Source organism: Felis catus, chromosome B2 (assembly GCF_018350175.1).
Source record: "Felis catus isolate Fca126 chromosome B2, F.catus_Fca126_mat1.0, whole genome shotgun sequence".
Taxonomy (NCBI): Eukaryota; Metazoa; Chordata; class Mammalia; order Carnivora; family Felidae; genus Felis; species Felis catus.
This window is the reverse complement of record NC_058372.1, coordinates 58,427,992-58,440,080: the sequence shown is the minus strand read 5'-3', so window position 1 is coordinate 58,440,080 and position 12,089 is coordinate 58,427,992. Positions and strand designations below refer to the sequence as shown.

Genomic DNA, 12,089 nt, shown 5'->3' with positions numbered 1-12,089 from the left:
GCCATGTCACTCATCAAATCCCAAATTATTAGAATTTTTATTTGGGACCATAGATACCACTCAGCAATATCATTTGCCATGGCCATTGTTTTCTGCTGCTTACTGCTTGTAACAGTGTTAAAATAAGAAATGACACACTGAATTCAATGTGAGTGAGAAACACATTTTGTAAAATTATTTGATGTAACACATTGTTCTGATATTTTAAATTCATTGTAAACTTTGAAGGTTTAGCATTTTTTTCACAACCTCTCTATTTTTGTTGAAAGCTGATGTGCTCAGTGTTGTTTCAAAATTTAATATTGGGGGCACCTGGGTGGCTCAGTGGGTTGAGCATCCCACTCTTGATTTTGGCTCAGGTGATGATCCCAGGGTCTTGAGATCAAGCCCTGTATAGGGTCCACACAGGGAGTGGGGACTGCTTGAGATTCTCTCTCTCTCTCTCTCTCTCTCTCTCTCTCTCTCTCTCTCTCTCTCTGTCTCCCTCTCCCTCTCCCTCTCCCTCTCCCTCTCCCTCTCCCTCTCCCTCTCCCTCTCCCTCTCCCTCTCCCTCTCTCTCTCTCTCTCTCTCTCCCCCCACCTGCCCCTTTCCCTGCTCATGCATGTGTGCTCTTTCTCTCTCCAAAAAACCAAACAAAAAAACAAAAAAAAAAACAAAAAAAAAAAATAAGATTGATTTGCCAATTAGACACCACAGTGGAGAAGTTGAGTACACAGTCAGCTGTATGAGATAGTCTAGAATGAAAACATAAATTGTGAGAGTCTTCAGATACAACTATAATACTAGATAAGATCACACAAAAGTGAATGAGAGAAGAGGACTAAAGACTGAGCCCAGGAGCACTGTAATATTTAGCAGTCCATGAGAGGAAGAAGAATCAATACAGGAAATTGAAAAGAGAAGTCAAAGATACAGGAAGAAAAGCAAAGGAAGACGAAGTGCAGAAAGCCATGTAAATTCTTTCAAGTAGAGAAAATGATCAACATTGTCGAATGTTACTATTAGGTCACATAAAATAAGGACTAAGTACTGAGCATTGGAGAAGCAGTGGCAATGTCATTGGTGACATTATCAAGGAAGCAGTATGGTTGGAGTGGAGGGTGCAAAAGTCTATTTGAAGTGGATTTAAGAGATAATGTGAGAAAATTAGATTGCTGAGAGTGAACATGCAGAATTTATTAAAGGAGGGTTTGCACTTTTTAAGATGGAAGCAAGAAATGGGGCAGTAGCTTGAGGAGGGAGAGAGATTTAAAATAAAAGTTTTTTCTCACATACTTAAAAAATAACTCTGACTCCTATGTGGAGAATAGACTGCAGAGTTTCAATAGAAGCAGAGAGACAAATCAGAAGGCTTTGGAATTACAGTTGACCTTGAACAAGGGTTAGGGGAACCAACCCCCATGCAGTCAAAAATCCATGTATAATTTTTGACTCTCCCAAAACATTACTAATAGCCTACTGTTGACTGGAAGTCTTACCAATAACATAAACTGTTGGTTAACATGCATTTTGTATATCACATGCATTATATACTGTATTTTTACAATAAAGTAAGCTAGAGAAAAGAAAATTATCAAGAAAATCAAAAAGAAAATACACTTATAATACTGTACTTTTTTTTTAATACCCATGCATAAGTGGACCCATGCATTTTAAAACCATGCTGTTCAAGGGTCAGCTGTAGTTTAAGTGATAGATTAGATCATAGTAGAGATGGTGAGACATGCCTATATGTAGCATATTTTGCATGCTCAAAATATTAATGAATAGATGAATATTAATAATATACAAATATTAAGGTTACCACTCAACTAATCATTGATTAATCAAACTATGTTCCCTTTCTATCTTTGAAGAAAAATTATTTAACTCCCTCTCACTGATTCATTGGGTTCTGAAACACTTTTTATTTACTTTTACTTTGGGGACTCAAGCTGTTCTGGAATGATGCTCTCATAAATATACATCAACAAGGCATACACCACGTAATTGGTTAGTGGGAAGGCCACTTATGATTCCTTGGGCTTCCATTCAATCTCTAAATCTGAATTTGTTTGGCCTCTTTTCCAAGGAAAATTTAAATGTCAAACTCAAGAAATTATGCTTGTGTTGGGGTTAATTATTGTAGGCTTCTCATATGAAAAGAAATGAGCTTTCTTCTTAATTTCAAGATTTATTGGAAAGTTACAAATACCCAGCTTACTTGCCATTGTAAAAGTGGATTTTCATACCTGGTTCGATGGATTAGTACGACCCCTCAGATGAATTTACTGTGGAGTAATTGGGGGTAGTCCAAGTGTCTCTGTTAGGCACAGTCATTTCTTTAAATTTTTTTTTCAACGTTTATTTATTTTTGGGACAGAGAGAGACAGAGCATGAACGGGGGAGGGGCAGAGAGAGAGAGGGAGACACAGAATCGGAAACAGGCTCCAGGCTCTGAGCCATCAGCCCAGAGCCTGACGCGGGGCTCGAACTCACGGACCGTGAGATCTTGACCTCGCTGAAGTTGGACGCTTAACCGACTGCGCCACCCAGGCGCCCCTAGGCATAGTCATTTCTGAGATGATTTAGCTGTCATTTCAGGCCAGGTGTATCAGAGACTGGCTGCTTGCTACATGGCTTCCTGGAAGAGTGGGAGGATTAAATTCTCAGACTTCTACTAGATAGCTATGACCATAAAAAGAAATCATTCATATTTACTCTCTCCCTAATATAGATATATCTGAGAGAGATTATAACCTGATATACCCCAAATGATATTAATTGCTATGGTGAAAGATTGTGTAGGAAAATGATTACACAGGGCTGGAATAAGGTTAGGAGTTGTGAAGGCAAATTTAAACACAGCAGTTAGGGAAGGCCATGGAAAGACTGATTTTATTTAAGATTGACATACCATTTGGTACACACATCCATATTGTATAGATAAAGTGGTAGATTGAGAGAAAGACATCAAGAACCAAAAGTATACTTAATAACCTATAAAGATGAGAATATTTCCCTAATAACAGGTTTTTATATTTTTATATAACTGGACCATTAAGGGAAGAGGTTAAAACAACAAAGAAGTTTTTATATTTCAAGAGGATATTAGAATATTCATAGTGTGTATATATAAGATTACATTTAAAAAATCATTATCACATCACAAATCAAGTAAGAGAAACACTTAAAATTTTAGTTGTAGTTGGCAGTCTAGCTAGTGTCTGCAAACCAGGAAAAGAAATAGGAACTGCACAAGGACTAATCTAATTTTAAATTTTCAAAGATTTGCATATTTCTCAGAATGCTTTCATTTCCATACCTGTGTGTAATGTGAACCCTGTCTTAGCAATGATTTAACCTAAAGTAGGGTGAGGAGTGGGGCGATGATATTTTAGGGCAAATATAGAAAATATAACAAACCTGTGCTCAGAAGCAACTTCTTTCAATATTTTAAAATATTTCTTCTGGTTTTGGGGCGCCTGGGTGGCTCAGTCACTTAAGCGTCGACCTCAGCTCAGGTCATGATCTCGGGGGGTTCGTGAGTTTGAGGCCCACGTGGGTTCCGTGCTGACAGCCCAGAACCTGAAGCCTGCTTCATATTATGTCTCCCTCTCTCTCTGCCCCTCCTCTGCTCCCACTCTATCTCACTCTCAAAAATAAACAAACATTAAAAGATTGTTTTTATCTTAAAATATTTCTTATGATTTTTACTTTCATATGTCCTTTTTTTTTACTTTATTTATTTATTTTGAGAGAGTGAGAGAGCACACACATGCAAGTGAGGGAGGGACAGAGAGAGAGGAAGAGAGAATCCTAATCTGTCTCCATGCTGTCAGCTCAGAGCCCAACTAGGGGCTTGATCATGAACCATGAAACCATGACCTGGGCCAAAATCAAGAGCCAGAATCTAAATCAACTGAGCCACCCAGGCAGCCTTACTTGCATATTTCTATATAGTATATTTATACTACTATTTCTGTATTTTTTCCAATTTTTTACATTATCTAAATAGTTTTTCCTATAGAAAATAAAGATTTTGCTGTGTTATCACCATTTCTATTCACCTATTTATACATGTTTTTCCCACTACTTTCTCCCAAAATGGTTATATCTAAAATCTTATTAGGAATTAATATTATTATTAATATTACTATAATATTATAACTATATCAGTTTTCCTTTTTTATTTTCATTTTATTTTTACTGATTTTGATAGACATATTTTCCAATGCCTTTATTATATTGTTAAAATCATTTGCCTCTCACTTTTAATTTCCAAAAGCTTTCTTCTTGTGTAATGTTTTTAGGTCATCCTGTAATTTTTGTTGCTAAGAAGTATTCTCTTTTCTCTATAATAGTATGTATAGGGTTTCAATTATTTTATCCTTTGCATTATCTTAACTTGCAAATTTCATTTTTTTCCTCTGTGTATGTTTTCTTTTTTTCCATGTATCTCTTTATTTAGAGGTGTGTGTGTTTATGTGTTTTTAAAATCAGATACTCCCTGAGTATCAGCTAATATCTCAGAGAGAACCAGTAAAATGTTAATTGAATATTCTGAGTGAATGAAAAGTGCTCAACTGGGGACTTTTGTACTGTGTGTGAACATAAATACCACATATTTTATTGAAAAAATCTGAAATGTCATTACTGATGGGATTTTCCCTTTCACTGGCTTTCCTGGAAAGGCAGGTAAAGAAAATGGAGATACAGATAGGGATTATTAGCAGGGAAAGATGACACGATTTTGATAAGCCAGAATCTTAGAGCCAGTTAGATAGGTCTGTTTGTTAGAAACAGCCAACATATTTTTAGGAGAACAATGTTTAATAGTCAACTTTTTTTTTCCTAATTGCTTAAAATTATTACTTCAAATCTCTAGTGAATATATAATGTAAAAATTGTGTGTTAGTGGAACTTTGGGAAAATAAACAGACCAATAAGGTCTCTAGCACAAGGCAAAGTGGTACAGAAAGAGGACAGAATAGGACTCCTGGGTGGTTCAGTCAGTTGAGCGTCAGACTTTGGCTCAGGTAATGATCTCGGGGCTCATGAGTTCGAACACCGCCTCCGGCTCTGTGCTGACAGCTCAGAACCCTGTCTCTCTCTGTCTCTCAAAAATAAATAAACATTGGGGCGCCTGGGTGGCTCAGTCGGTTAAGTGTCCAACTTCAGCTCAGGTCATGATCTCGCAGTCCGTGAGTTCGAGCCCCGCATTGGGCTCTGTGCTGACCACTCAGAGCCTGGAGCCTGTTTCAGATTCTGTGTCTCCCTCTCTCTGACCCTCTCCCGTTCATGCTCTGTCTCTCTCTGTCTCAAAAATAAATAAACATTAAAAAAATTTTTTTAAAATAATAAAATAAATACATAAACATTAAAAAAAAGGGGACAGAAGTCATTGGAGGAAAGGAGCAAAGTATTGGATAAGAGGTTGGCATAGCCTAGCTGAAGAAGTAAGTGGGAAACTCACGAGTCTTTCAAGAAATCTTGCTCATTAAGACCACTTCCAGACCATGTTTGCCACTTCCTCCACCAAGTCCTAATCTCCCCTGTCCCAGTCTAAATTCTATGGCTCATAGTTATAATCACTGCTTCACTTACTTCCATTATCCTACCTCTCTCCCATTCCATAATACTCACATTAAAAAACCTCACCTCTGATGTTAATCCCAACTTTCCATATATTTTTCACTCACATGGATTGTATAGGCCAGGAGAAACACACACACACACTTAGTGTTCTTCCCTTCTAAAGTGTGGACCTTAAGGACGCCCTGGGTGTAGCATGACAATGTGCCTTATCTCTAATCAATTCAGTTTCCCAGTATCCTACCTATTATTTCTAGTTCCCTCTTCTCTTTTTAAATATCCATCACCCTTCCTCTACTTAAATTTCAACTTATAACTCTGTCTCATATTCCTGATAAAATACAAGTGATCAGAAAAGATTTTTTTTTGATGTTTATTTATTTTTGAGAGACAGAGAGAGTGACAGAGTGCGAGCAAGGCAGAGAGAGGGAGACAAAGAATCTGAAGCAGGCTCCAGGCTCTGAGCTGTCAGCACAGAGCCAGACATGGGGCTCCAACTCACAAACTGCCATTCTGTGTGAATTTTCACTCATACACTGCATTTTTCCATTTTTCTCCATTCCTCTCCAAAATTAACCCTTCCCCCGGCAATTTGATTCTGTCCTTTATCACTTACTATTAAAAGATATTCATCCTGCAATTACTGTCTGTAACATAAATTATTCCCTCCATACTGTCACTACTACTAGCATGTAAATGTTAATATTTACCTCATTCTCATCTTTTATATCTCTGTTAAACTAATACTAATTTCTCTCTTTTTAAATGTTTATTTTTTAGCGAAAAATTATTTTTATTAATAATATGCCAAAATTTTTGAAGAAGTGGTCTCATCTCAACGGGTTTTTTTTTTGTTTGTTTGTTTTTTTTTTTTTGCTCTTCATCAGCTTTTTTTTAATATGAAATTTATTGTCATATTGGTTTCCATGCAGCAACCAGTGCTCATCCCAACAGGTGACCTCCTCAATGCCCATCACCCACTTTCCCCTCCTCCCACCCCCCATAAACCCTGTTTATTTTCAGTTTTTAAGAGTCTTTTATGGTTTGTCTCCCTCCCTCTCTTTCTTTTTTTTCTTTTCCCTTCCCCTCCCCCATGGTCTTGGGTTAGGTTTCTCAGGATCCACATAAGAGTGAAAACATGGTATCTGTCTTTCTCTGTATGACTTATTTCATTAGGCCTAACACTCTCCAGTTCCATCCATGTTGCTACAAAAGACCAGATTTCATTCTTTCTCATTGCCACATAGTATTCCATTGTGTATATAAACCACAATTTCTTTATCCATTCATCAGTCGATGGACATTTAGGCTCTTTCCATAATTTGGCTATTGTTGAGAGTGCTGCTATAAACATTGGGGTACAAGTGCCCCTATGCGTCAGTACTCCTGTATCCCTTGGGTAAATTCCAAGCAGTGCTATTGCTGGGTCATAGGGTAGATCTATTTTTAATTTTTTGAGGAACTTCCACACTGTTTCCAGAGTGGCTGCACCAGTTTGCATTCCCACCAACAGTGCAAGAGAGTTCCCATTTCTCCACATCCTCTCCAGCATTCTATAGTCTCCTGTTTTCTTCATTTTAGCCACTCTGACCGGCGTGAGGTGATATCTGAGTGTGGTTTTGATTCGTATTTCCCGGATGAGGGGTGACATTGAGCATCTTTTCATGTACCTGTTGGCCATCCGGATGTCTTCTTTACAAAGGTGTCTATTCATGTTTTCTGCCCATTTCTTCACTGGATTACTTGTTTTTCGGGTGTGGAGTTTGGTGAGCTCTTTATAGATTTTGGATACTAGCCCTTTGTCCGATATGTCATTTGCAAATATCTTTTCCCATTCCGTTGGTTGCCTTTTAGTTTTGTTGATTGTTTCCTTTGCTGTGCAGAAGCTTTTTATCTTCATGAGGTCCCAATAGTTCATTTTTGCTTTTAATTCCCTTGCCTTTGGAGATTTGTCAAATAAGAAATTGCTGCGCCTGAGGTCAGAGAGGTCTTTTCCTGCTTTCTCCTCTAGGGTTTTGATGGTTTCCTGTCTTACATTCAGGTCCTTTATCCATTTTGAGTTTATTTTTATGAATGGTGTGAGAACGTGGTCTAGTTTCAATCTTCTGCATGTTGCTGTCCAGTTCTCCCAGCACCATTTGTTAAAGAGGCTGTCTTTTTTCATTGGATATTCCTTCCTGCTTTGCCAAAGTTTAATTGGCCATACTTTTGTGCTTAGGAATTTGTCCATTTCTTCCAGGTTGTCCAGTTGGTTGGCATATAATTTTTCATAGTTTTCCCTGATGATTGCTTGTATTTCTGAGGGATTGGTTGTAATAATTCCATTTTCATTCATGATTTTATCTATTTGGGTCCTCTCCCTTTTGTTTTCGAGAAGCCTGGCTAGAGGTTTCTTAATTTTATTTTTTCATAAAACCAACTCTTGGTTTCATTGATATCCTCCACTGTTTTTTTTAGATTCTATATTGTTTATGCTCTGATCTTTATTATTTCTCTTCTTCTGCTGGGTTTGGAGTGTCTTTGGTGTTCTGCTTCTATTTCCTTTAGATGTGCTGTTAGATTTTGTATTTGGGATTTTTCTTGTTTCTTGAGATAGGCCTGGATTGCAATGTATTTTCCTCTCAGGACTGCCTTCCCTGCATCCCAAAGCATTTGGATGGTTGTGTTTTCATTTTCATTTCTTTCCATATATTTTTAAGTTTCTTCTCTAATTGCCTAGTTGACCCATTCATTCTTTAGTAGGGTGTTCTTTAACCTCCATGCTTTTGGAGGTTTTCCAGGCTTTTTCCTGTGGTTGATTTCAATTTTCATAGCATTGTGGTCTGAAAGTGTGCATGGTATGATCTCAATTCTGTTATACTTATGAAGGGCTGTTTTGTGACCCACTATGTGATCTATCTTGGAGAAGGTTCCATGTGCACTCGAGAAGAAAGTCTATTCTGTTGCTTTGGGATGCAGAGCTCTAAATATATCTGTCAAGTCCACCTGATCCAATGTATCATTCAGGGCCCTTATTTCTTTATCGATCCTATGTCTAGATGATCTATCCATTGTTGTAAGAGGGGTATTACAGTCCTGTAATTACCGTATTCTTATCAATAAGGTTGCTTATGTTTGTGAGTAATTGTTTTATATATTCGGGGGAACCCATATTCAGCGCATAGACATTTATTTTTTTTTAATTTTTTTTTCAACGTTTATTTATTTATTTTTTTGGGGGACAGAGAGAGACAGAGCATGAACGGGGGAGGGGCAGAGAGAGAGGGAGACACAGTATCAGAAACAGGCTCCAGGCTCTGAGCCATCAGCCCAGAGCCTGACGCGGGGCTCGAACTCATGGACCGCGAGATCATGACCTGGCTGAAGTCGGACGCTTATCCGACTGCGCCACCCAGGCACCCCAGCGCATAGACATTTATAATTGTTAGCTCTTCCTGATGGATAGACCCTGTAATTATTTTATAATGCCCTTCTTCATCTCTTCTTACCCTTTAATTTAAAGTCTAGTTTGTCTGATACGAGTATGGCTACTCCAGCTTTCTTTTGACTTTCGCTAGCATGATAGATAGTTCTCCATCCCCTCACTTTCAATCCTAAGTGTCCTCAGGTCTAAAATGAGTGTCTTGTAGATAGCAAATAGATGGGTCTTGTTTTTTTATCCATTCTGATACCCTACGTCTTTTGGTTGGAGCATTGAGTCCATTTACATTCAGTGTTATTATAGAAAGATATGGGTTTAGAGTCATTGTGATATCTGTAAGTTTCATGCTTGTAGTGGTGTCTCTGGTATTTTGTGGTCCTTGCAACATTTCACTCACAGAATCCCCCTTAGGATCTCTTGTAGGGCTGGTTTAGTGGTGATGAATTCCTTCAGTTTTTGTTTGTTTGGGAAAACCTTTATCTGTCCTTGTATTCTGAATGACAGACTTGCTGGCTAAAGGATTCTTGGCTGCATATTTTTTCTGTTCATCACATTGAAGATTTCCTGCCACTCCTTTCTGGCCTGCCAAGTTTCAGTAGATAGGTCTGCTACTACACTTTTGTGTCTACCTTTGTATGTTAAGGCCCATTTATCCCTACCTGTTTCAAAATTCTCTCTTTATCCTTGTGTTTGCCAGTTTCACTGTGATATGTTGTGCAGAAGATCGATTCAAGTTACGTCCGAAGGGAATTCTCTTTGCCTCTTGGATTTCAACGCCTATGTCTTTCCCCAGATCAGGGAAGTTCTCAGCTATAATTTGTTCAAGTACACCTTCAGCCCCTTTCTATCTCTCTTCTTCTTCTGGAATTCTGGTGATACAGATATTGTTCTGTTTGATTGCATCACTTAGTTCTCTAATTCTCCCCTAGTACTCCTGGATTTTTTTCTCTCTCTGTTTTCAGCTTCCTCTTTTTCCATAATTTTATCTTCTAATTCACCTATTCTCTCTTTTGCCTCTTCAATCTGCACTGTAGACACCTCCGTTTTATTTTGCACCTCATTTATAGCATTTTTAGCTCCTCATTTTGCACCTCATTTATAGCATTTTTTAGCTTCTCATGACTATTTCTTAGTCCCTTGATATCTGTAGCAATAGACTGTCTGCTGTCCTCTATACCTTTTTCAAGCCCAGCTATTAATTTTATGACTATTATTCTAAATTCTTGTTCCATTATATTGCTTAAATCGGTTTTGATCAATTCGTTAGCTGTTGCTACTTCCTGGAGTTTCTTCTGAAGATAATTTTCTATTTCCTCATTTTGGGTAGTCCCTGCAGTAGCCTCAAACTGGAGGGCACTAGGGGCGCCTGGGTGGCGCAGTCGGTTAAGCGTCCGACTTCAGCCAGGTCACGATCTTGCGGTCCGGGAGTTCGAGCCCCGCGTCAAGCTCTGGGCTGATGGCTCCCCGTTCATGCTCTGTCTCTCTCTATCCGAAAAAATAAATAAAAAACGTTGAAAAAAATTTTTTTTAAAACTGGAGGGCACTTCCCTTGTGCTGTCTGGAGTAACTTGTGTTGGTGGGCAGGGCCGCAGTCAGACCAAATGTCTGCCCCCACTGCTGGGGCCGCAGTCAGGCTGGTGTGTACCTTATTTCCCCTCTTGCAGAGGCAGAACTCACTGTGGAGTGGTGTGGTCCCTGTCTGGTCTACTTGCACACTTCCAGGCTTGTGGTGCTGCTTTGATGGGATCTGGCCAAGGGCGAATTAGCTGGGGTGGATCTGCAAGGTGCACAGGGACAGGAGGGGCAGGCCAAGGTAGCTTTGCCTTAGGTGGTCCCCTGAGGGAGGGGCCCTGCAGCACCAGGAGGGAGGCAGGCCCATCAGAGGGGTGGATCCACAGAAGCACAGCTTTGAGCATTTGTGTGGTGCAGGCAAGTTTGGTAAGGGGAACTGGTTCCCTTTGGAATTTCGCCTGGGGGATGGGAGAGAGAAATGGCACTTGCCAGTGCCTTTGTTCCCCCGCTGTGGAGTTGAGCTCTGTCCTCCAGGGCTCAACAACTCTCCCTCCTGGCGTCCTCTTGCCCTCCCCACTCTCCGAGAGCAGAGCTGTTGAGTTTTAACATTCCAAATGTTAAGTCCCGCTGGCTGTCAGAACTCACGGATTCTGGCTCCTCCACTTTTGCATGCCAGACTTTGGGGGCTCTGCCTTGCCTGCAGCGCTGCCCCTCCACCTCCCCAGCTCCTTCCCGCCAGTCCGTGTAGCATGCACCACCTCTCCGCCCTTTCTACCCTCTTCCATGGCCCTCTCGTCTATGCTGGCTTCGGAGAGTCTGTTCTGCTAATCTTCTGGCAGGTTTCTGGGTGACTTAGGCAGATGTGGGTGGAATCTAAGCAATCAGCAGGACCAGGTGAGCCCAGCATCCTCCTAAGCCGCCATCTTATTCTCTCCTCTCCAATGTTTATTTATTTTTGAGAGAGAGAGAAAGAGCATGAGGTCAGAGGAGTGCCAGAGAGAGAAAAAGACAGGATCTGAAGCAGACTCTGCACTATCAGCACAGAGCCTGAAGCAGGCCTCGAACCTAAGAACCATGACGTCATGACCTGAGCCAAAGTCAACGCTTAACCAAATGAGCACCGAGGCATCCCTCATTTCTCTCTTTTTAAAACAGTATTATCAAATCTGTTGTCTATATTGAATGTCTATTTCCTCACTTCTCTTTCTTTTTCAAGCCCATTCCCTAATAATGCTTTTAATCCTAAGACTAAAATCAAACTCTTCTTGTTGTAGGTACAGATTAGCCCCATATTGTAAGATTCAAATACAAATTATTTTTCCTCATGTTAGTCATATTATCAGTAGCATTTTATCCATTCTTTTTACAAAAACACTTTCTAATTTTGGACTACATGTTTCTGCCATCACTAATGTTTTCATTGTTTCCTTTGGTGGATCCTATAACTGTTTAAAATTTCATTTTTGCTCTCCCTTCATTAGATATATTTGGTAAGTGATTTCATCCATGTTTTTGTTTGTTTAAATATCATACATATATTGAAAATTACTGAATTTGTTCCATGAGTTCTAGCTTCTCTCC

General features: G+C 39.5%; 1 protein-coding gene across 3 annotated transcripts in view; it reads left to right on the top strand.

Moving 5' to 3' along the window:
- The window catches only part of LOC101082908 (protein eyes shut homolog), a 906,892-nt gene that overhangs the window by 815,923 nt on the left and 78,880 nt on the right, over window positions 1-12,089 (top strand). The gene's annotated exons all lie outside the window — the stretch shown is intronic.